General features: G+C 40.2%; 1 protein-coding gene across 17 annotated transcripts in view; it reads right to left on the bottom strand.

The window, feature by feature from the left end:
* The window catches only part of GDAP2 (ganglioside induced differentiation associated protein 2), a 234,809-nt gene that overhangs the window by 147,379 nt on the left and 65,677 nt on the right, over positions 1-21,753 (bottom strand). For 3 of the 17 annotated variants that reach the window (XR_014844355.1, XR_014844356.1, XR_014844345.1), the window contains exon 15: positions 20,172-20,431. The gene's annotated coding sequence lies outside the window, so the exon portion shown is untranslated. Of the gene's footprint in view, positions 1-499; positions 675-6,436; positions 6,780-8,420; positions 8,652-9,173; positions 9,325-11,677; positions 14,370-15,178; positions 15,315-16,408; positions 16,483-18,296; positions 20,432-21,753 lie in introns of those variants that run through there. The other 14 variants (XR_014844346.1, XR_014844359.1, XR_014844352.1 and 11 more) reach the window with 10 other exon arrangements.

Genomic DNA, 21,753 nt, shown 5'->3' with positions numbered 1-21,753 from the left:
GGAAGGGTAAATGCTTAATGATAGACAAAATGCTCAATTCTAAGATCAAATATACATTCTTTCCCATTCAATTGCTGGCGCAGTCTTGGTTTGCTTTGTATAAAACTTAGCATTAAACACTTCAAAGCCTATAGCCTTTGACATGGTGCCAGTTTTACGGTCCATAAAGCTGTGAGGGGAACCTAAGAGCCTGAATTCCCATTGATCCCACCACCAATGCACAGGGTCTTCTTAGGGAAGGCAATGCCTCTCACTGCTCACTGGAAACCTGGAAACTGGAGATGTCAATACCAGGGTCAAATCTTGGCTCTTCTACTGATGTGACTTAGAGCCTTAATTCTCACTGTGCCTCAATTTCCTCATCTGCAGAGTGGGGATGATAACATTTCTAGCTCCACAGGATTCTTAGGAGAATCAAATGTCTCTATACATAGAATAACGCCATGCATGTGGTAAGGGATTATACATACTGGTCATTATTATTCACTTCACCATGTACCTCAACCTCTCTCGAAAGGTATCTCTGCTTTCGGATGACTTTAAATACAAAGGGCAGGAACATAGTTTCAGTAAACACACATGACTGTGAAACAGAATTCAGGATGCTCAAAATGTGACCTTATACCTCCACTTCCTCTCTGACTCACTGGTGTGTATCCTATGATCAGAGACCCCTGGGAAGAAAGAGAGAAGTTCAGTCAGAATTCTTTCTGTGAAGTGGTCCTGGTCATCCTCTGACACAGCTTGTGCTTCAGGAAAACTCTGCCCCCCGCCCCCCACCACGTAATCCATTTCTTCTGCCTTCTTCAATGTCTTGTTAGTTCCTTTCCCCCTTTTCCTTTGGTGGATTTACTGATACCAGTTTTTCTTTTCATTCCTACGTAGCCCATTTTTTTAAGTGTGCTGACTGATGCACAGATAAGAACAACAGAGCAAAGGCGCTAGAGGTCAAAGTCTGATACCTTGGGTCAGGATATCAGTTTCTCTCCTGAGGGGTTGAAAGGAGTACACAGCCTCTTGGTTTACACACTGAAAGAAAGTGCTCTGGGACAGAGGAGTGGATCAAGAAGATGGGGTACATATACACAATGGAATATTACTCAGCCATTAAAATGAATGAAACATCAGCATTTTTAGCAACATGGATGGACCTAGAAATTATCCTTCTAAGTGAAGTCAGCCATATGATGAGACACCCACATCAAATGCTTTCACTGACATGTGGAATCTGAAAAAAGGACAGAATGAACTTCTTTGCAGAACAGATGCTGACTCACAGACTTTGAAAAACTTAAGGTCTCCGGAGGAGACAGTTTGGGAGCTGGGGGGATGTGCTTGGGTTGGACGATAGAAATCCTGTGAAACTGGATTGTGATGATCATTATGCAACTACAGATGTGATAAATTCATTGAGTAATAAAAAAATAAAAAAATAATAAAAAAGAAAAAAACAATGTTAGGTTAAAAAGAAAAAGAAATAAGAAAGTGCTCTGGGAACAGTGTAGGATTTTTTTTGGGGGGGTGGGGGTGGTTCTCAGGCTAGGGATTGAACCCATGCCACACAGCAGTAAACAGAGCCACAGTGGTGACAATGCCGGATCCTTAACCTGCTGATCCACCAGGGAATTCCACACAGAAGACTTTCATCAACAAAATTTCCTCTGGAGAATTTGGAGAACATGCATTTTCTACTCCTGTGTGCTTTCCTCACAGATGGAGCCAAGAAAATTAAAAATTCAGCTCATGAGTTTCCACAGGAATGCTCTTAAGACATGTTTAAAATTCAGTTGAGGAGTTCCTATTGTGGCTCAGAGGGTTAAGAACCTAATAACCATGAGGATACGGGTTCGATGCCTGGCCTTGCTTAGTGGGTTAAGGATCAAGCGTTGCCATAAGCTGTGGTGCAGGTGGCAGATATGGCTCGGACCCAGCGTGGGTATGGCTCTGGTGTGGGCTAGTAGCTGCAGTTCCGATTCAACTCTTAACCCGGCAACATCCATATGCCCCAGGTGCACCCATAAAAAGAAAAGAAAAGAAAAAAAAAAAAAGAACATTGGTCAAGTTCAACATCCTCCCAGACCTAACTCTCTGGAGAATCTCTACAAGGTCACGCTGTGACCAAACAAGGACATCCTGTGCAGAGGGATTACCGTGTCATCTCTATGGAACAGCACTGAATTCAAATAACATTCTAGTCTCCTCAAATGTTCACTTCTAACTGTCATATCATTTGATGTTTATTTGAAAAAAAAATGATTAAAACTCTAGGACAAGAAAGTACAGTAGACTATTCCTGTTCACAGGTCACCCAGAACAAAAGTCAGGACTGACCATTTTACATTGGAATGTGTTTGCGTTTGATCCTTCACAGCAAAGTGGGATTCTTCAAATGAGACAGAAATGATTTGGTGAACAGATAGCCAGATCTCCTGGCCTTTACCGCTGAACACAATGTCCTTGTCTCCTCCAACTCATTCCATGACATATCTGCTTGAGGAATCTTGACATTTTCGTCACTTCTTTTCTCTATCTCCAGGTTGGTTGCCAGCCCTTGCTAACACTGCAACAGGATGTAATCATTGACCAAAACTCACAGAACTTTGTGAACTGCTTCTGTTGCACTCTGTTCTTTACAGGAATTTGCTCTGGCAAAGTCCTTGCATTTATTATATTAGACTTGGGCAGGCAGAGGCCACTTCTAAAAGATATAATTCTAATAAATCTTTATAATATCCAGAGTCAAAGGGTTGGTTTTGAATTTATAAAAGATCCAATGATGATACTTTGTAAGGTGGATATTGTGCTTTATAGTTTAAAATTTATTTTCAGATCCATGTTGAAGTAATAAAGTAGAGAATCTTATTCTATAAGAAGAGAATAAGGCTTAGAGATAAAGCTTAGATAGATAAGAAAACTGAGAGGCTGGGGTTTCTCAGGTCTTCTAATTTCAGAGACTGTGTTCTTTCTGCAACATTCTCCCAAGTTGAGTGCTATAAACAAGGAAGATAGGAAGAAGAAAACAAATCTTCAACTCTTAAAACATGGTACACTATTAAGCATTTCTAAACTGGGACAGGCCCTCTCTCACTTTCCAAAGAATGCACTGTTGGTGAAAATATACTCATTCTTTATGTCTTTATAAATAACTCACACAATACCCAAAGCCCTTTAGGTCTTTAGATATTTAAATAGGACAAGGCGTTGATTTTCCTGCCGCCTCTCTTCCTATCTTCTCCACTCCCTAGTTGTAATGTGTGGCTTTGCAGATATATGCCTAATTGATTTTCGAAATTATATTGCTGTATAAAGCCAAGAAAAACATAAAAATGGGTGTGAAACAGTTAAAGACACCCATATCCCTAGCAACAAGTAGTAACCTAGGCAAGAAGTACATGTTTATACTGTCATGTCTGGAAGTAACTATAAAGGGCAGGGCTTATGATTAATGTGAGAATCCAAGGTAGCACTTAGCCCCATCAGTCAGTGAAAAAAGTACACACTTAGTGCAGATATTGCACTCAGCACTGCATACTGGGGTATTCAAAACAGATACTGCATAGTTTGCCCTGCTAGAGGGTACAGTCTAGGTGGGAGGTTGTTGTTTTTCACCGAAACCCATGTGGAAGGTTAATCAAACTCCTCTTGTTACTGTAGCAATGTGAAGAAAGTATTTTGAGGCAGGCAGCACCCAAAGGCGTATCTGAATTGGCAAAGATTTGCACATGTGATTATCGCAAGGATTTCCCCAGTAGCCTATAGGTAGACAGGTGGCTGGAGCAACAGAAATACAGCTGCTAAAGATATAAGCCACTTGAATGTCTAGCAACTACTCACAGTGGCAGGTAACTCTGAAATGTGTTATGATGTGAGAAGGTACCTGGTCTCTAACAGACCACCTGGATCCCATAAGCAGATGCATGATACAGAGCAGCCTGGTAAGAAAGGATCTAGATAAAAACAAGGCTCCCGTGGATCAGGTATTAGCCTCCTGAGAATAACACTTTTCTGGGAGAGGGAGGGTCATCAGGAACTGAATCATCGTAAATACAAGTGGGGTGTTGGTGGTTCCCCTTCTGAGGATGGGCATGTGGTCTCCAAGCCCATTCAAAGGGTAGATGGTAGTATTTAAAGAAAGAGCACAGAGTGTATCACGAGGGGTTCTAGACAAGGAAGCCTCTCAGAATCATAAGGAAAGCAGTGAAGGCCATAGTGGGAGCGTCTAGAATCATGGTCTAGCCCTGATTAAGCAGAAAGTCTATACAGATCGCCATGCAGTAAGTGGATCAATGATTCTACATGGTATTCAAATATCAGATACAGGGCGGTCATGGAAAATCAGGCAAGTACACGGCACACCACTAGCCTTCAGCACTTTCTCCTGCTCAGCCCAAGAGGACATCATGGTCATTCTCAACACAGTGATGCCAGCAGCTGTGATCAGTTAGTATCCAAAACATAACCTTTTGGCAACATTTGGACTCGGCTTTTTCCAGACCTTGGTTTTGAGTGTGGAAGGACCTACTAACTCATTGCCTATAAAGAGTCTCATTGGATATAATCAACTATAATTTAACTTAAAAATAAAAACTAAAAAAAAAGAGATTCCCATTGGATGCAGGACTGTGAAAGGGAGTTTTCAGGTAGCTGATCACCCTTTAGTGCAGAAAGGGGAAGGGCTAACAGAACAGACACGTCCCTTGTCTCTCCTGGCAAAGGATTTTTGTCCATCCTTTGTTGTGACAGAACTGGTCATTAATATTAGATTAACACTTCCCCAGAATGTTTGCAAGAAATTTTAAAAATTTAATATCCCTACCAGGCTATAAGAGGCATGAAGAGAAGGCCCATGACCGTCTTGTACAAGACTGTATTCCCTGGAGCCCAGGGCATAGCAGCTGCTTGACAAATTATCTTTTTGAGTTCGTAGTAAATTTGCGCCTATTAACTCCTCAGTAGGACAAACACAGGAGTGTGGGTTCAGGTGCTCACAACTACAACTGATCCCTTATTATTTGTGGTAGTTATGTTCTATAAAGTTGCTGAAAATGCTAGATTAGTGGATCCTGAAACACTGGTCCTAGGAGAAATATGAGTTTCCTCTGAGCCTCTGGTCACAATATTTTCATCAACCAATCAATCCGTAGCTTTGTTTTATGTGAGTTTCTGTTTAAAGACCCTTTGTATAATATATTCCATTGATTTATTCACACTGAACTCACGGCCAATGGCACCATAACCCATGCCTGAATAAAGCTTATCTGACACATGTATTTTTCTCCATAAGGCACATCACGGCCTTCCTCCATTTAGGAACAGGAGACAGCACTTCAACACTGTACCGGGAGCCGTTTGCAAAAGAGAAATCAACAGAGAGCAAAAATGCAAAATACATGGCATCAAATAGAACACAGAAAGAAACTTGTTGACAGTATGAGCACTGAAATGAGAAGGCAGTGCAGCCCCTTGTTCCACCTCAATTATCTTGCTACACCAAGGAAGAAAACACCCTCTTTGGTGTGATTAAGAAGAGCAATGGGGGAGTTCCCGTCATGGCTCAGTGGTTAACGAAACTGACTAGCATCCATGAGGACGTGGGTTCGATCCTTGGCCTCACTCAGTGGGTTAAGGGTCTGGCGTTGCGGTGAGCTGTGGTGTAGGCTACAGTCGTGGCTCAGATCCTGTGTTGCTGTGGCTATGGTATAGGCCGGCAACTACAGCTCCAATTCAACCCCTAGCCTGGGAACTTCCATAAGCTGTGGGTGCAGCCCTAAAAAGAGTAAAAAAAAAAAAGAAGAGTAATGGGGAGTTCCCGCTGTGGTGCAGTGGGTTAAAATATCCAATATTGCAGCAGCTGTGGTGTAGGTTGCAGCTGCTGCTTGGAATTGATCCCTGGCATGGGAACTTCCATAGGCTGCGAGTGCAGCCAAAAAAGAAAAGGAAAAAGGCAGGGGGCAGGAGAAGAAGAATGGACCTATAAAGTAGTCTGTGGTTACCAATGGATGCCCAGTAGTTCCCCAAGAACATGGGGCCTGATCAAGAGCTATTTTCATCTGGGGATGGTTCATAAGATGAGACATTAGGAAGCTGAGTGTAGAATCATTTGGTTTAAATTATAAATGTAAAATGCTATATTTGGCAGGTACTCCTTGAGCCTTAAAAAAGTGTATTTAGAGCAATCAGAAGATTATATATATCACAGAGAATAGATGAAAAATAAGAGACAGCATAGGCTGGAAACAGCTTCAGAAGTTCAGGGACATTCAGAACTGGCTCTTGAGGACAGGCAGGAAGTGTTATGAGAATTCTAAATGATGCACCCCACTGAACGTTTTGGATTCTGTGAAAGGGATGTGAAATGGGTTTGTGTCTCCTCTGATTCCTGGCCTGACGACACACATGCTGATGTGGTACCCAGGTTTGCACGTGCAGACTTTACCTGAGAGCAGCTCCCCGAGGAGAGTAAGCATCATCGGTGCTTGCTCTCTTTGTGTGTGTGTGGAGGCCCAGCTGTCAGGAAGGGCGGGAACAGCTCTGACCACACAGGCTCCTTGGCTCACTTTAGTTATCTTGGTGACTCGGTCTCCACCAGCACAGGAGACTGCACAAAACTCCTCAGCAGGCCTGCCTCATCACCTCATCAAGGTGGAAGCCTTTCCTCTGGCTTCCACGCCTTGTTGGCTTAGCATAAGATGATAAGCTGCTAACTTCAGGTCTAGTATTTGGTCATTAATGAGGCTATTTGGGACCTAAAACCCAATCCTCACTTACATTCACCTTTCCTGGAAAAAAAAAGAAAATTATTAAGAGTTAATGTTGTGAAGCAAGGCTGCTCACTGAAGGAAAGATCATTTGATGTTCACAAAAAAGCACCATATAGGAATTCACTTGACTCATGTATCTGATCCAATGACTCACCAAATCACTCCCAATTCCTGATGGATCAAGTGGTTCTCCTGCTTTAGACCTTACTTCTTTGATACCTTAAGCACACTTTTTTTTTTTTTTTTAGCAATTATTTAAAAGCATACTATACATCAGGGACCGTTCAAAGAGACACTGGGAACACTGCAATGAACAAAACAGAAATGTCTACACCCCTAGTCATTCATGTATATGTCCATTTATACATATGAATATATAATATAGTAATAAATAAGTGTGATACATAAACTGGTGTGGCACTGGCACTTATCAGTCAGAAGAGTTATTAGCCAGTCTTGGAGTAGGGTTCTGGAAGGGCAAGAAGTGTTAACCCTTTAGCTGTTTGATTGTGGGGAGATCAAGGGAAACTGGGGGAAGGGGAGGACAGCAAAGGACATTTGGAAGGCTCAGGGTAGCAGCTATTTACCAACTCATATGGAGCATGCTGGCATTTTTAACAATTGACGTGGCTGAATAGGAGCCCTGGTAATAAATGTCCTGGAGGAAAACTAAAGGGCGCTTGACATGACCAAAGTGTGAAGAGTGACTTGTCCCAGCAAGTGAAAGAAGAAAATACTCAAATTTTTGAATGGGACTCCTTTAGGGGGTCGCAGTGAAAGAAAAGTGGGAAGGGAGTAGCAGGTGAATGCAGTACCTTAATGGTTTTAAGTCTCCATGTGCAACAGATTTTTTTTTATAACATTCTATGAAAAAACAAACAAACAAACAAACCCTTAATCTTACTATTTACCCAGTGCAGTGAGTCATGATCTCAAGGTCCTGATGTATATGACAAAGGTATATAAAGAACAGATGCTTTATAGGGAAAAATAAAGATTAGCAACATCTGAATTTAATGATGTCAGAATATTAATAACTCTGTCTCATCTACTTCACAGGAGACCATGGGGTAGAAAGCAAATGACAAGAAGCAGAAGCAGCAGAAGGCCTGATCTGAGTCACACACTGGATTCAGATGTGGTTGACCTTTGGGCAGTGAGGAATAGGCACTGCCTTCACAGCCCTATTTCTAAAGGCAAAAGATTGCATGTTAGTCTTAATAGGCTTTGGCTTCTCAACTTCATGTTGAAGCAACTTGGGCCCAGTAAAAGCCATTTTTAAGTAACACTTTTTGAGAAAGTGATTTTTAAGGGAATATAAGTTTTAAAAAGGATGCCCGGGAGCTATGATCAACTGTAGAGAAGAAAACATTTTAGGCCTGGTTTAATGCCTTTAATATCATGATTTCAAGAAGAGGAAAGACATACGACATCTCCAAATCCTGTTTCCATACTTATAGAAAGAATTATAATCAGTATTATTCAGAGTATATGAACAGCATCTTTTTTTAGTAGTCTGCCAAATATTTAAGGCATGGTTTCTCAGTATGAAATTTAATTCACCTGGAGAGATGGTCCAGAACTCTAAATTATTTCCCAAAGGTATCTTTGATCTCAAAAAAAAAAAAAAAAATTTAAGAACCAGTGAGTGGCATAATGGAAAAGTTCATTCAGTCATTTATTCAACACTTATGCAATGCCTATTATATACCAGGTATTAGTCTAGGCACTGGGATATAGCACAGAGCAAGTCCAATAAGGTCTTTACTCTCATGGGGTCTGTATTCTATTGAGAGAGTTGGAGGGCTGAGGGGAGCCAGACACCTGGGTTTAGATACTGGTGTTGTAAACTTGAGCAGGTGATTTGCCTCTGGGCCTCCATTTCTTCATCTGTAAAGTGTAGATAATAAGAATTGAGACCAGAGGGAAGGAGATATGGCACAACCTTTAAAAGAAATGAGCTAGTAATTGAGGATACAACAAAATCTGGTTGGAACAGATTAGCCCAAGATGGTGTCAGAACTGACTTCTGGTGGACCCTGAGCCTCATTATGCGCTCCCTGTAATACATCAGTTAAACGACATGCCCGCAGGTGCCGTGACAGTTCCAAGGACGACCATAAAAGGCCAAAAAGTGGGCAGGGGCTCAATGCCTGGACATCTCTGCCCCTTCTCCAAAAATGTTGGAATACCCTACCACACATTAGCCTATGAAATTACCCAGCCCATAAAAGTTAAACACCCCATATCTCAGGCTGCTCTCTCGCCTTCTGAGTGTGTTTCCCCCAGGCCCACTCTCTCACCTTTTGAGACAGACTGCACTCTACCTATGGAATGTGTATATTTCAGGCTACTCTTGCCTTCTCTGATGGCCCACACTCTCTCTCTCAATAAATTTACTTATCACTTTGCCTCTTGCTGAATTCCTCTGTGCTGAGACATAGAGAACCTGAGCTTCAGTATATCCTGAGACAAGTTGTGCGATTTCAGTTGGAAGGAAGACTGTGGGTTCAAGTCCCATCCGAGGTGCAGCTTCAGATTGGAGCTAAAACGATCCAAATATCTAACACAAAGGTATAAATTCAATAAGTGACAACTATTATTAAGCTCCCTTCACCATTAGGAAGAAAGTATAGGTCAAAGAGCTATGACTACTTCATTTTTACAGATGGAGACGTTAAGCTCAGAGGTGCTGCGTGATTGTGCCAGACAAGGGAGTGATTAACGTAGCTATGATCTGGGCTGGCTGGTTAATTGGTCAACAGCTCTTAATTCTTTTTCCTCCACACTGCTTTTCCCTAATAAGAACTCTGCTAGATGCACCAGCTTTAAAGAACTGCTGAGTTATTTTAAAAGGGGTTGACAAACTACAGCCCACTGCCCGTTTTTAAATGGCCTTCGAGCTAAGTGTGACTTCTACATTTTTAAATGGTGGAAAGTAAAGAGAAATAGTATTTTAATGTACTTGAAAATTATTAAAATTTAAATTCTGGCCTCCATAAACAAAGTCCTATTGGAACACAGGCACACCCATTTGCTTAAGCATTATCCACGGCTGCTTTCACACTATAGCAACATAGATGAATAGCTGTGATAAGGGACCATATAGCCTGAAGAGCCTAAAATATTTACTATCTGGCCCTTCACCAAAAATGTTTGCTAACCCTTGATTTAAAATGTCATTTTCCCTGGAAGGAGAGACATACAAAATATATCATACATCTTCTGAATTGGTACTAGGACCTAATTTAAAATTAAAGAGCCAAATGCATCTGGTAAGTCTGCAATGTGACACTTTGATCATAGCAGTTAGTATATTTAAATAAGACAATAGCGAATATTTATGAGAATTTTAGAACGATTAAGTTATGTGATCCTTACAGCAACTCTAAGTATTCTTTACATATGAAAGAACTGAAATTCAAGGAGGCTAGGAAATGAGTTCAAGGTCACAAATGAGACGTGATGCCTATGCATCTAGATGCCAGACCAATGTCACTAACGGATAGCCCATTGTATTGGCAGAGTTACCCAATCTTCCCTGCCCTTCCAAAACCAAATCCCTGATGTTACCTACGGCTAGTTTCTTTAGTTCAAAAATCTTTTCCCCTTCTGTAAAATGAAGGAAATACCTAGCTTGCATAGTCATTGTTAGGATTCGAGATAACATATTTACAATGCCTAGTACCCTGTGAATGACAGATGCTAGGATTTCATTGAATACATTTTCATAAGATGCATACATAGCAAATCTGCTGAGGCAACTCCAGGGGCAGAGGGAGGTGGTAGCTATAAGAGCAGAAAAAACAGTAAAATATGTCCCCCAGTCCCTGAAAGGTCTATCCATCAACCCTAGGTTACCAGGTGCCTCAATTAGACAGCTTATCCTTCTGGAGAGGGTTTCTGTGCCCCTGGAGAAGGAAAGCGACAATGACTGTTGCTTAAATTGGGATGAGGGTTTGGTAATCTGCCCTGGAAGGCTAGCTCTTTGCAGTTGACAGAGTGCTTGCTGCTATGCTAAGTATGGCTTTTCCAGGAGACTCAACGCTCCGCATGTGGGGGGGCAGCTGTCAGTGCAGAAACAGGAGAGGCAGCAGTTTGAGGTAAGGGAAAGGAAGTAGTTGGAAGCTGTACTCTAGAATTCTCTTCTCTGAGAAAGGAAAGTGGGGAGACCGCGGCACAGGAAAATGCCGCGCCACCACTGTGAACCCCTAGGACGGTGACAGGGGGAAATATCTGCTACCAGATTGCTTTGAAGTCTAATCTGGTAGCAGTTACTTCCCCTGGTCACCGCCCTAGGGGTTTCCCTTTCATCAATGGACAAATATGACTTGCTTCCTACTGTGGGTTAGGCACTGTGCCGAGTGCTATAACTGTGTTTTCTCAAGTGACTCCCGCAAGCATCCAGTGAGGTAGATACTGCTGTCTACATTTTACAGACGTGAAAACTAAGGCTGCGAAGGCTAAGTGGCTCTACACCCAGAACAACACAGCAAGTGAGCATCAGTCAGGATCTGAATCCAGCCTTTTGACACCAATTCCACTGCCCTTTCCATTACTCCTTAGGTGCCACCCCTGGCTGGTGGCTTCAGTAGGTTTTATTCAACAAATGTTTATGGAGACTCTGTTCTACTGATGAGTGCAACACGAAATGTCCTGGAGGACACATGGCACAGGAGGGAGGATGGCGAAGACGGGGAGGGGCGTGGGTTTGCTTTTAAGAGGTTGAAAATGGTCTGAAAGTAGCAAACGGTGATGGTCTGCACCTCTGAATGTACTAAAAACCAGGGAACTGTACACTTTAAATGGTTGAATCTTAGGATATGTGAATTGTATCTCATTAAAGCTGCTAAAAGAAAAAAAAAGGAAAGAGAAAATAAAAATGAACACACCAAAAAAGGATAAACTCCATTAGATTAGAATAGAAATAGAAGTCTTTATACTCAAAAAGGATATAATGGAGGATTCTATTATAATTTGATTTTGGTACATGTTACAATAAATTATAAACATAAAAGCAGAACAAGCAACCGCCCCTCCCCCAGAGTGTTCTAACACTGTGCCATTTTACTACTGAGACTAAAAAATGAGATTCCTGCCTTTTTCCCGTTTCTTGTGTAACTCCTTTGTGGGTTATATGAGGTTCAAAGTTGGATTTGCTAGGACAACAGATCAACAAGAAGGATTCAAGAAGAAAGTATTAGCACTTCTTAGTTCTGGCCTTGTACTAAGTGCTGTAAAAAGCAAACAACATGCAACATGCTGGACTTCGCCTGGCAAATGTTCGGGTGATTTTTTTTCTATGAATTGGGAAGCCAGCTCTAAATGCATAGGACTGTATACAAATTTAGGCTTAAATGTTCCTATTTGAACTAAAATGTGAGTGGTTCTTGGCCTGCTCCTTTCCTTGAATGAAGGCCATAATCATTAAGGTTGTCCAATTTATTTTTCAACTTAAAAAAATTTGGTGAGCATAAGGTAAACCACCTATAACAACAATAAACATACCTTAATTAAACTGGAATTCTAAGATTATAATTTAAGAGAAAGAAAGTCACATAAGCTGATATTAGGAACTGACTTGAAAGATGCTTTTAAGTCCAAGATGGTGTTCTTAGGGCAGTATGTAATTAGCCTTATCTCTGATAACTTTCTATACTAGCCACATAGGATTAAGAGAAACAGTATTAAACAGATAAACTCAAGGCACTGAAAGATCTAGATACCTTTCTAAGTTACTACATAAAGCAAAAAACTAACTTCAATGTGCATATGTTATACTTACTAAATGAGGCATTAAGATTATACTACTAAAACACATTCCTGACAGGTTGAAATCCAAGTTATTTTCTGGTTGAACAAAATTATTTGACCTACAAATATCTGGTTTCTCCTATTTCAATTAATCTAAGCTAACTATAGATGTTATGACTAAAGTCTTTAAGAAGTTAGTGGTCAGCAGGTTAGTGGATCATTTCTGTGTATAAAGTTTGTAGCCTGATAGTTCATAGATTAAAATCATGGCTGCTGTCTATATGAGGGCTTACTAGGACAAACACTACTTGTTGACTCTGGAAATGTTTATTTTTCTGGGCTTACTCATTTCTAAGGAACACTAGACTATATGAATTAAAAACCCTCTCACCATTTCAAAGGGCTAAAGTCCTCAGTGTGACTAAAGAAGGACTGAAAGAGGATGAGTTCAATGGTTACAGCTCAAAGAGCTGTATCTCCTTTTAGTTATTTTTAAAATAAACCCTTGGTGTGAGAAAATATCCATTACTTGCTAAGTGTCAGGTGTTATTTAACTCTGTGGACGTTATCTCTGGAGATACCCTCACCCCCATCATACAGATGAAGAGATGAAGGGACAGAGTGAGTAATCTGGCTAAAATCATACAAATAATCACAATCATTGGAGCCAGGATTACAACAGTGACTCAAACCTTCATGTGGACGTAGATCACCTGGGGGAAGCTTGATAAAATGCTGAGTGAGATGCTGTAGCTCTGGGGTGAGGCCTGCAAACCGGCATTGCTAACAGGACAATACTCTTGATTCACAGACTTTAAGTAGTAAGATAAGTTCAATAAACAGCATCTGGATGCCCGCCTAGTCTGTCTGCTCCAGAGCATGTGCACATCTGGTGACAGGGCTTCGATTGAGAGCGGTCCCGAGCTATGCCATGGGGTTTTGTTCCAGGCAAAGTTGTGATCATGTGCCAATGCCCTTCTCTGACACTTGACATCTCTCTAGGGGAGCATTTCTTTCATTACAGAGTAATTTATTTCTACTTGGCTGGAATATATTTTTCATGGCTTATTTTTTTCCAGCACAGAATAGACTGCCTGGATTACTGGAGAAAGCTGAGCAGCACCAAATTCCTATCCTGGACCCACAGTTAGACCCCATTCCTTACCTCCTGACGTTGCAGTTAGGTGGAGCCCATGACCGACTTCTAAACAGTGGAATATGACTGGAAGTGACACGTGCCACCTTCAGGTCTGGCATAAAAAAACCTTGTGGGCAAGTCCTCTGGGTTCTTTCCCATCTGCCAGATTCAACTAGAAAAGCGTGGCTCCTTTGAGAGCTACATGTTGAAGAAGATGGAGCCACAGAATTGAAGGAGTTTAGGTCTCTGCATCAGGACTTGGAGAAGAGCTGCTTGCTCACCAGCAATCTGCTCAGACTTTACGCAAGAAATAAATTTCTATTGTGTTTAAGCCATTATGTGCTTTCAGTGTATTTGTTACAGCGGCCAGCATTCCTTTAACGTATGGATCCTTAGTAACTGTTCACTGAATGAGTGGAAAAAGTGGAACATTTCTCTGTATTGTGCTCTTGCTCACTGATTCAGGAACACGTAACCGAGAGAATTTTTGTGCCATAAAACTAAATGTCAGAAAAATGGGCTCATAGGTAAAACTTCAGTTTCTCCTGCAAGAGCCTCCATAATTTTAACATAGAGCTTATTGTGGCACTTGATTGGGTAGCACTGCCAAAGTCTGTGTAGTTTCCTGGGTGGCATACATTCAGCACATTCAGCTCAGCATTTCCTCAGTGTTATTTGATTTCCAAAGAGGTAGGCTGCTTTCTTGATCAACTTTGCTAAAAGGAGGAATTTTTGTTTAAGAGGTGGATAGTGAATGGGAGTGAATGGATTATTGGGTAAAAAGCTAAAAACCTCAAACCTATAACTTCAAATTAAATCCACCTCCCACCCCCAGGTATTTTCACAGTCCCTGAATGATGACTGATAACCTCTGCTGAACTCCTGAACTTGGTCTTCCCCTAGAACTTGGCTGAGCCAAGGGCAACGTCAATAAAAAATAAATGATTAGAAAACCCTACTTTGGAGGACATAAGAGGGAATGTCACATTCAAGTAGCTGCGCATAGTTAAATCAAAGAGCTCTAGCTCTAGCTGGCAAGGTGCTCCTCAAACTACCTACAATCCTCATGATCTGGCTCTGAGTCCAACCTGCCTTAACCTGCCTGGGCCTCCATTTCTTCATCAGTAAAATAAGAGGGTTCTGTGGTTCTCCACTGTTTAAGAACAATGCCTCTTTCATAATAAATTTTAACACCTACTTTACTATAGGAAAAAAGATTCTTAGAAAATATAATTCACCTAAAATGTTTAAAATAGCAAGGACGTTATCATTTATAATTAGCATTTCAAGATGAAAAATGCCAGACACGTCTGAACTGGAAGACATAACTGTCAGAGGCTTTACATACATACTTACAAAGAGTACATTTGGATTTTTAAAGAAGCAAAAAAGAGAAAAGTTAAGTCAACCAGTCTTAACATTAATAAGAGAAAGAGGAAATTAACTTGAACTGAAGTAGAGCTCACAACCCAAATCAAACAGCAGATCGCTAAAATGGAGAAAATCAAGTAGACCTGGGCTGTACCTATAATGTGAAGCCAGAACAATTTCCTTATGCTGCGATACAGGATGCGGCAGGGAAGTAACACAGAAAACGCAGCTTCTGTCTTGATAATGCACATGTACGGAAAGGCATGGCTTCACTGAGCTTAAAGATTGTGCTGATGGGGGAAAAGAGGCTGGATTGGAAACAATCAAAAATTTCCACAACATAGATTATTATCTGGCATATATATTATATACATATGGCATAAAGGGAAGTATTTTTACAACAAATTTTAATAAAATTCAATGACAGCCTCACATTTAATGTGTCCCTGGTAATTTCTGCAAATATTTTGGTAAGTAGGGAAAGAAGTTTAATTTGATACATACTATCTTTGTTAATAAATGAGTTCTTACAACTGTCTTCTGGTATTTTCTCCCTTCACCCAATTAGATAAAAAAGCAAAACAATAAAAAGGCCAGCCTCCAGGTATGCGTGTTCATTTTTCAAAACTTCAGATTTTTTAAAATAGAAAACTAGGAAAAGCGAGAATATAGAAACTATTTAAAAGGAGAGTTAGAACAATTTTTGTTTTTCGTTTTTTTGAACAACAGTTTGGTTTTTTTTTTCTTTCTTTTTTAGGGCCAAATGCGCAGCATATGGCAATTCCCAGGTTAGCGGTCTAGTCAGAGCTGCTGGGCTACGCCACAGCCACAGCAACGTGGGATCCAAGCCACGTCTGCCACCTACATTACAGCTCATGGCAACACCGGATCCTTAACCCACGAAGCAAGGCCAGGGATCGAATCTGCATCCTCATGGATACTAGTCAGATTTGTTTCCACTGAGCCACGACGGGAACTCCCAGAACAATTTTAAAAAATATATTTTACAGGTGAAAACTAAGATGTCTGTGTATTATTCTTCAGACCATCAAGAAATATTATGATAATACTGGTGGGGGAAAATTATTTTTCTGCCAAAAAAAAAAAAAAAAGAAAAAAAAAAGACTCAGGGAGAATCTCATGTTACCATTAGTTATGAATCTTAAATGCACAAGTTGAGACTAATGATCCTAATATTCTTTCACTGGACCACAGCCTAGCATGACAGATTTTAAAAGAAATTTACCTGTAATCTACGTCAACTTGATTATTAGCACACTCCCAATCATTAAAAGGAAACTTAGGTTATTTCCCCTTCAGGGAGACATTATTAATTTTATAATACAAATTTAACATTAAATAACTTTTAAAATAAGCAACTTACATTGACGGTCTATATTAGATTCTTTTTTATAAGAGCATGAGCTTTGGAGTCAGACTTGGATTTGAACCCCAATCCTACAAGTCAATACATAAGACAACACATACAACGAGTTTAGCAAAGTTGAAGGCACAGGGTATGTTCTCAAATGTCAGTTATTATTACTTCTAATCAAAGCAATGATAGCTACTATTTCTAAACACTACGCATGCTTTATGATCATGATTGCATTTATGTCTCTTAATTATTCAATGAGTATTACTATCCCTGTTTAATACATGAAAACACTAAGGTTCAGAAAATGTTGAGAAACGTGCCCAGGGTCTGAACCCAGGTACATCAGAAGCCCAAGAACCAATTTTGTTAATCACAGTGAAAAATATTGTTGGGGGGGCTGGAGAGAGAGAGAGAGTGCAGTGGAGAGGGAGAGAGAGAAAGAGAGGAATTATGCGTCTTTGTGGAGTGGGAGATCCATGAGTTTACTATAAGAATTAGACATTTTTTCATGTTGATGAACATTTTAAAAATAATTAATATTCATGTTCTGGATGATCCGGATAACTGCCTTAACACCAAATGTAGCCAGAATGTTTCAATGCCTAGGTTTGTACATGTCTTTACTTGCATGTTAAGCCAGCTTCTGCTTTAGTTGTGTAAGGCTTATGGAGAACAGAGGCTGACTTAATAGGAAAACGATGCATTCAAGCTAGAGGACAACCAAATAACATCATTATGTGTTAAACAAAGGAAAGTAATAGTGTGAATGGAGAAAAAGAGTGGAAGAACTGAGTCACCTCCTAGCCCATGGTCATAGGTGTATGCGGAACACGAAAGAACCTGCACTCTGGTACTCACACCATAATAAAATACGAGGGACAGTTTCACTTTGGCAAAACATCATCATCCACCATATTTCGTTAACGTTATTTTAAGTTGTATTCGTTTTAGTGTTGCTTGTGTCTAATCTGTACACTTTTGGTTTTATATTTGTGCAAGAGCTAAAAACATAAGGCATTCATATATAATATATAAACCTAGATACCATTATAACAAAATAAAGTAAAAACTAAGGCGCTAAAAGAATTTCTCCTTATTAAAAGCGGATGTGCATTATTCAAGTCTGAGAAACACTGCGCTATTCCACATTGCTTGTGTGTTTGGGTTTTAGCAGATCACTTAAACTTTACCACCACCTACCTCACAGGCTTTGTAAGAAGATTAAATGAGATAAGGAATGTGTGAGTGTCCGGCCCACAGAAGGAATTACAATGATAGTGCTGTCTCCTTTACCAGAAACAGGGGAAATATGGAAGCTAGATATAGTCTAGGTGCTTTTACTTGGAGTGTGGTCTTGGGACCTGGAGCAATGATATCACCTAAGAACTTTTTAGACACTAGAATCTCAGGCTGTCCCCAACCTACTGTATCAGAATCTGCATTTCAACATATTCCCAGCTGTTTAATATATGCACATTAAAGTCTGAGAAGTACTAGTCTAGGTCTCCATAGAGAAGGCTGACAATAAAATTCATCACATTTTGTACTGCTCTGTAGGCTAATTTTTTTTTTTTTGTCTTTTTGTCTTTTCTAGGCTGCACCAGTGGCAGATGGAGGTTCCTAGGCTAGGGGTCAAATTGGAGCTATAGCCACCAGCCTACCCCACAGCCACAGCAACCCCAGATCCGAGCCACGTCTGCAACTTACACTACAGCTCACGGCAACGCCAGATCCTAAACCCACTGAGTGAGGCCAGTAATCGAACGTGCAACCTCACGGTTCCTAGTCAGATTCCTTTCTTCTGCACCACGACGGGAACTCCTCTGTAGGCTAATTTTGATGATTAGAGAAATGTCAGGTGTAATTGGCCAAAAAAGACTGTACTTGGCTGAGGTTCAATTTAAAAATTGCCATTTTATCACCCAATTCTTAATGGCTGTATTTGCATAGAGGTGGACTCTCTTTAAAAAGGGTCTAACTTCTAATTCATAAAGAACAAAATATATTTTTAAGTACAAAACATTCATAAAAGCTTTCTGAATTTTGAACAAATTTTAAGATCAAATCAATCAAAACATTGTTAGGTCTCCTTTGCCCAACAGCAATTAAAATCATTTACATATGTTAAGCTCTTATTTAAATATTTTGGTCCACAACATCTGGTTTGACAAAGTCTTGGCTCAGTTTATGATGACTATGTGCTTACACTAACAAAACAACATTACCAAAAAAAAAAGTAAGACTGTATATGCAAAATGTATTAGTTTTAACTGTTCAACAAAAATATTAGATCACATTCAGCAGATATGATTTTGTTAGTATAATTCACCTAGAGAATATCTATGCTTTTCTTGAACTCAGAGACCCTATACGTTTTTTTTTTTTTTGGTCTTTTGTCTTTCTAGGGCTGCACCCATGGCATATGGAAGTTCCCAGGATAGGGGTCTAGTCAGAGCTAAAGCTGCTGGCCTACGCCAGGGCCACAGCAACACCTAGATCTGAGCCGCATCTGCAACCTACACCACAGCTCACAGCAATGCCGGATCCTTAACCCACTGAGCGAGCCCAGGGATCGAACCCGCAACCTCATAGTTCCTAGTCGGATTCGTTGCTGCTGCGTCACAAAGGGAACTTCCAGAGACCCTATACATTTAAGTCATGCTGTATTTAAAAAGATTGAAAGATAACTGTTCTTGGAAGCACAGAAAACAAAGATAACAACTAATACTGAAGAGAGCCACTCACATCTAAAATGACCTTGATACCACTGGCTCAAAGACTATTTTGGTAGAATCAAAGCTTAAGCTAGGCTTTTTATTGCTCTCTGTTCTCTACATCTGGGTCATATAAGCCATATTATAATCCCTATAAGGCAACCCTTAGAATCTCTGGGTTTAGGATATGACCTAGATTACAGGTAGAACCCACCTTGACCCTTCAGGGTCTCAGGCGATCACAAACCAAGAGTCCATCCTATACCACGAGGTATATCAGCACCCGTACAGGTGAAATATTCCAGTGCATGTGGATTACAATGACCGTAATTTAAGAGAACCACAATCTGAAACTCACTGGCTAACTCCAGTTTCAAAGGGGGTTTACATGCTACCTGGTAGTCCTTTCGGTTCTTAATACAATCAATCCCTGTTCCTAGAATCATACAAGTCTTCTCTTTCTGCACTTCAAATTTCAATAATTTATGTCCATATATTAAGCAACTTAAACTCTATATACATAGATACACAGGCAATGTATCAAGGGAAACACAAAGAGTGATTTTTTGCTTATACTGAAACTACATTTTCTTGCTTTCCTATTAACTGCAGCAAAGAAAAGATGAAACCATTACCTACAGTTTGAATTGACTAAAAAATATCTAAGCAAACTGAGGAGAGGAAGAAAGAGGTAAGCCATGTTCTTCTACTACATCCCTCTAGAGAGGGATGATTATTCAGATATTTTAGGATGATTATACTCATCCCTCTCTAGAAATGGAAGATATTTTAATCATTTTAAACTTCAGATATTTGATTAAAAATCTACACCCATTTATCCTACTAAAAATCCTCTAAAAATCCTCTGTTAATCAGTTTCAAACTAATGTAGACGGATTACCTTTGGAAAAAATAAATATAAAAAAGCACCAGCCAATGACATAAGATATATATTAAAGAAAAGAAAATCTTTAAAACATGAACCGCTTGGTCTCTAAGCCTCAAGAGTCTAATAAATACTGAGGTTTTGTTTTGTTTTGTTTTTAGGGCCGCACCTCAGGCATATGGAAGCTCCAGGCTAGGTCAAACTGCAACTGTAGCTGCTGGCCTATGCCTCAGGCACAGCAACTTGGGATCCGGGATCCGGGCTGCGTCTGCGACCTATATACCACAGCTCATGGCAACACCTGATCCTTAACCACTGAGCGAGGCCAGGGGTGGGACCCACATCCTCGTGGATACTAGTCGGGTTCGTTACTGCTGAGACATGATGGGAACTCCAAGACTGAGTTCTTTTTCTAAGAAGTCATTTTTGCTGTCAAGAAATAAAGACATAGATGAGTTAAGAATGAACATAGGTAAGAATCCAAATATATGCTGAAGCAAGTAACAAACTTGTTTTAAAAATCATAGGATGCCTTTTACGAACTGATTCATGAATTAACTTAATATTTTATAAGTTGTTTCTGCCTCAATCCAACTAGCATTTGGCCTGACCAAAGTTCAATAAAATTAAGGGCTTGCTGGTGCCTTGAATTAACATCAGATGCTCATGGTCCTCTTTATCCCTTTATCCTCTAACGTGTCCTTAAAAGTGGTGTGTTACCTAGGCGATCTAACCTTTGGAAAAAGGCAGATGTATACTGAACGTTACTTTTTCATTTCAATATCAAGGTCATTATGTTCCCCGCCTAGGATTTAGTATGTTGAAACAACTCCATTACATAATACTTCAGACAGCTCTAAAAGCCTGAACTTGGTCCCGTATCAAATTCAGTTTCATTGAGAAGAGCAACATCATCTTTTGTGACCATCAAACTACCAAATGCAGTTGATATGTATACAGTCCCATGTAACCTTTACCCTAGGACATCAATGAAACATTCTTGCTTACGTTACTCATTGTTAATACACTAGTGTCAAGATAGCAAGAAGCCATCCTTTCAACGTTATGGCCTATATATAAGAAATTATACATACAAATTTGCTTCTTTTCAAATAGCAAAGTAGCCTGAATGCTCTATTATTTATAGAGGAAATGATTCAGGCCAGATGCCAACTGAAGGTAGCCAGGTCCACCTTTAACAAAGAAAAGCTGGCATGTTTTTACAACTGTTCCCAGTGAAAGGATACCTCAAATATGAACTCACAATTGACTGGAGAGGATGAGGTTAATTTTTTCAGATTTTTTTTAAAGGTTAAGGCTCAAGGGGTTAAGGAGGAATGTTTTGAGAGGAAGCTTAATATCAAACATTTGACTGGCTGTCTAGACCTGATGACCTAGGGAACATAATAGGAAGTCCTTAACAAATAAGCATATGTAAGGAACAAGTGGTATTACTTCTGGGCACAAAGCAAATGTGTCCATTACATGCGAAAGATAAGACTGCTTATCTAAGAAACGTAAAGCCCCTTTTTGTTTATGTGGGAAAATAGAGGATGGGGTTAACACAACTACAGGTGGATCTCCCTACCAAATCAAGAAAAATGTTTATCGCCCCGCTGAAGAATTAATTTGAATACAAGAATGGGATCCTTGGAAGCGTCAATCCTGAGCACACTGGGACAGGAGAGTTCTACCTTTTCTTCTCTGAACTGCCAGTATACATGACAGGGTGAGGGGGATGGGCGGTTAAC

This window comes from Sus scrofa, chromosome 4, assembly GCF_054392235.1.
Source record: "Sus scrofa isolate SSC_HxYL_T2T_F1_AM1 chromosome 4, Sscrofa_HxYL_maternal_Yorkshire_Landrace_v2.0, whole genome shotgun sequence".
NCBI lineage: Eukaryota > Metazoa > Chordata > Mammalia > Artiodactyla > Suidae > Sus > Sus scrofa.
The sequence above is the reverse complement of the archived record's forward strand: the minus strand, read 5'-3'. Positions and strand labels throughout refer to the sequence as shown.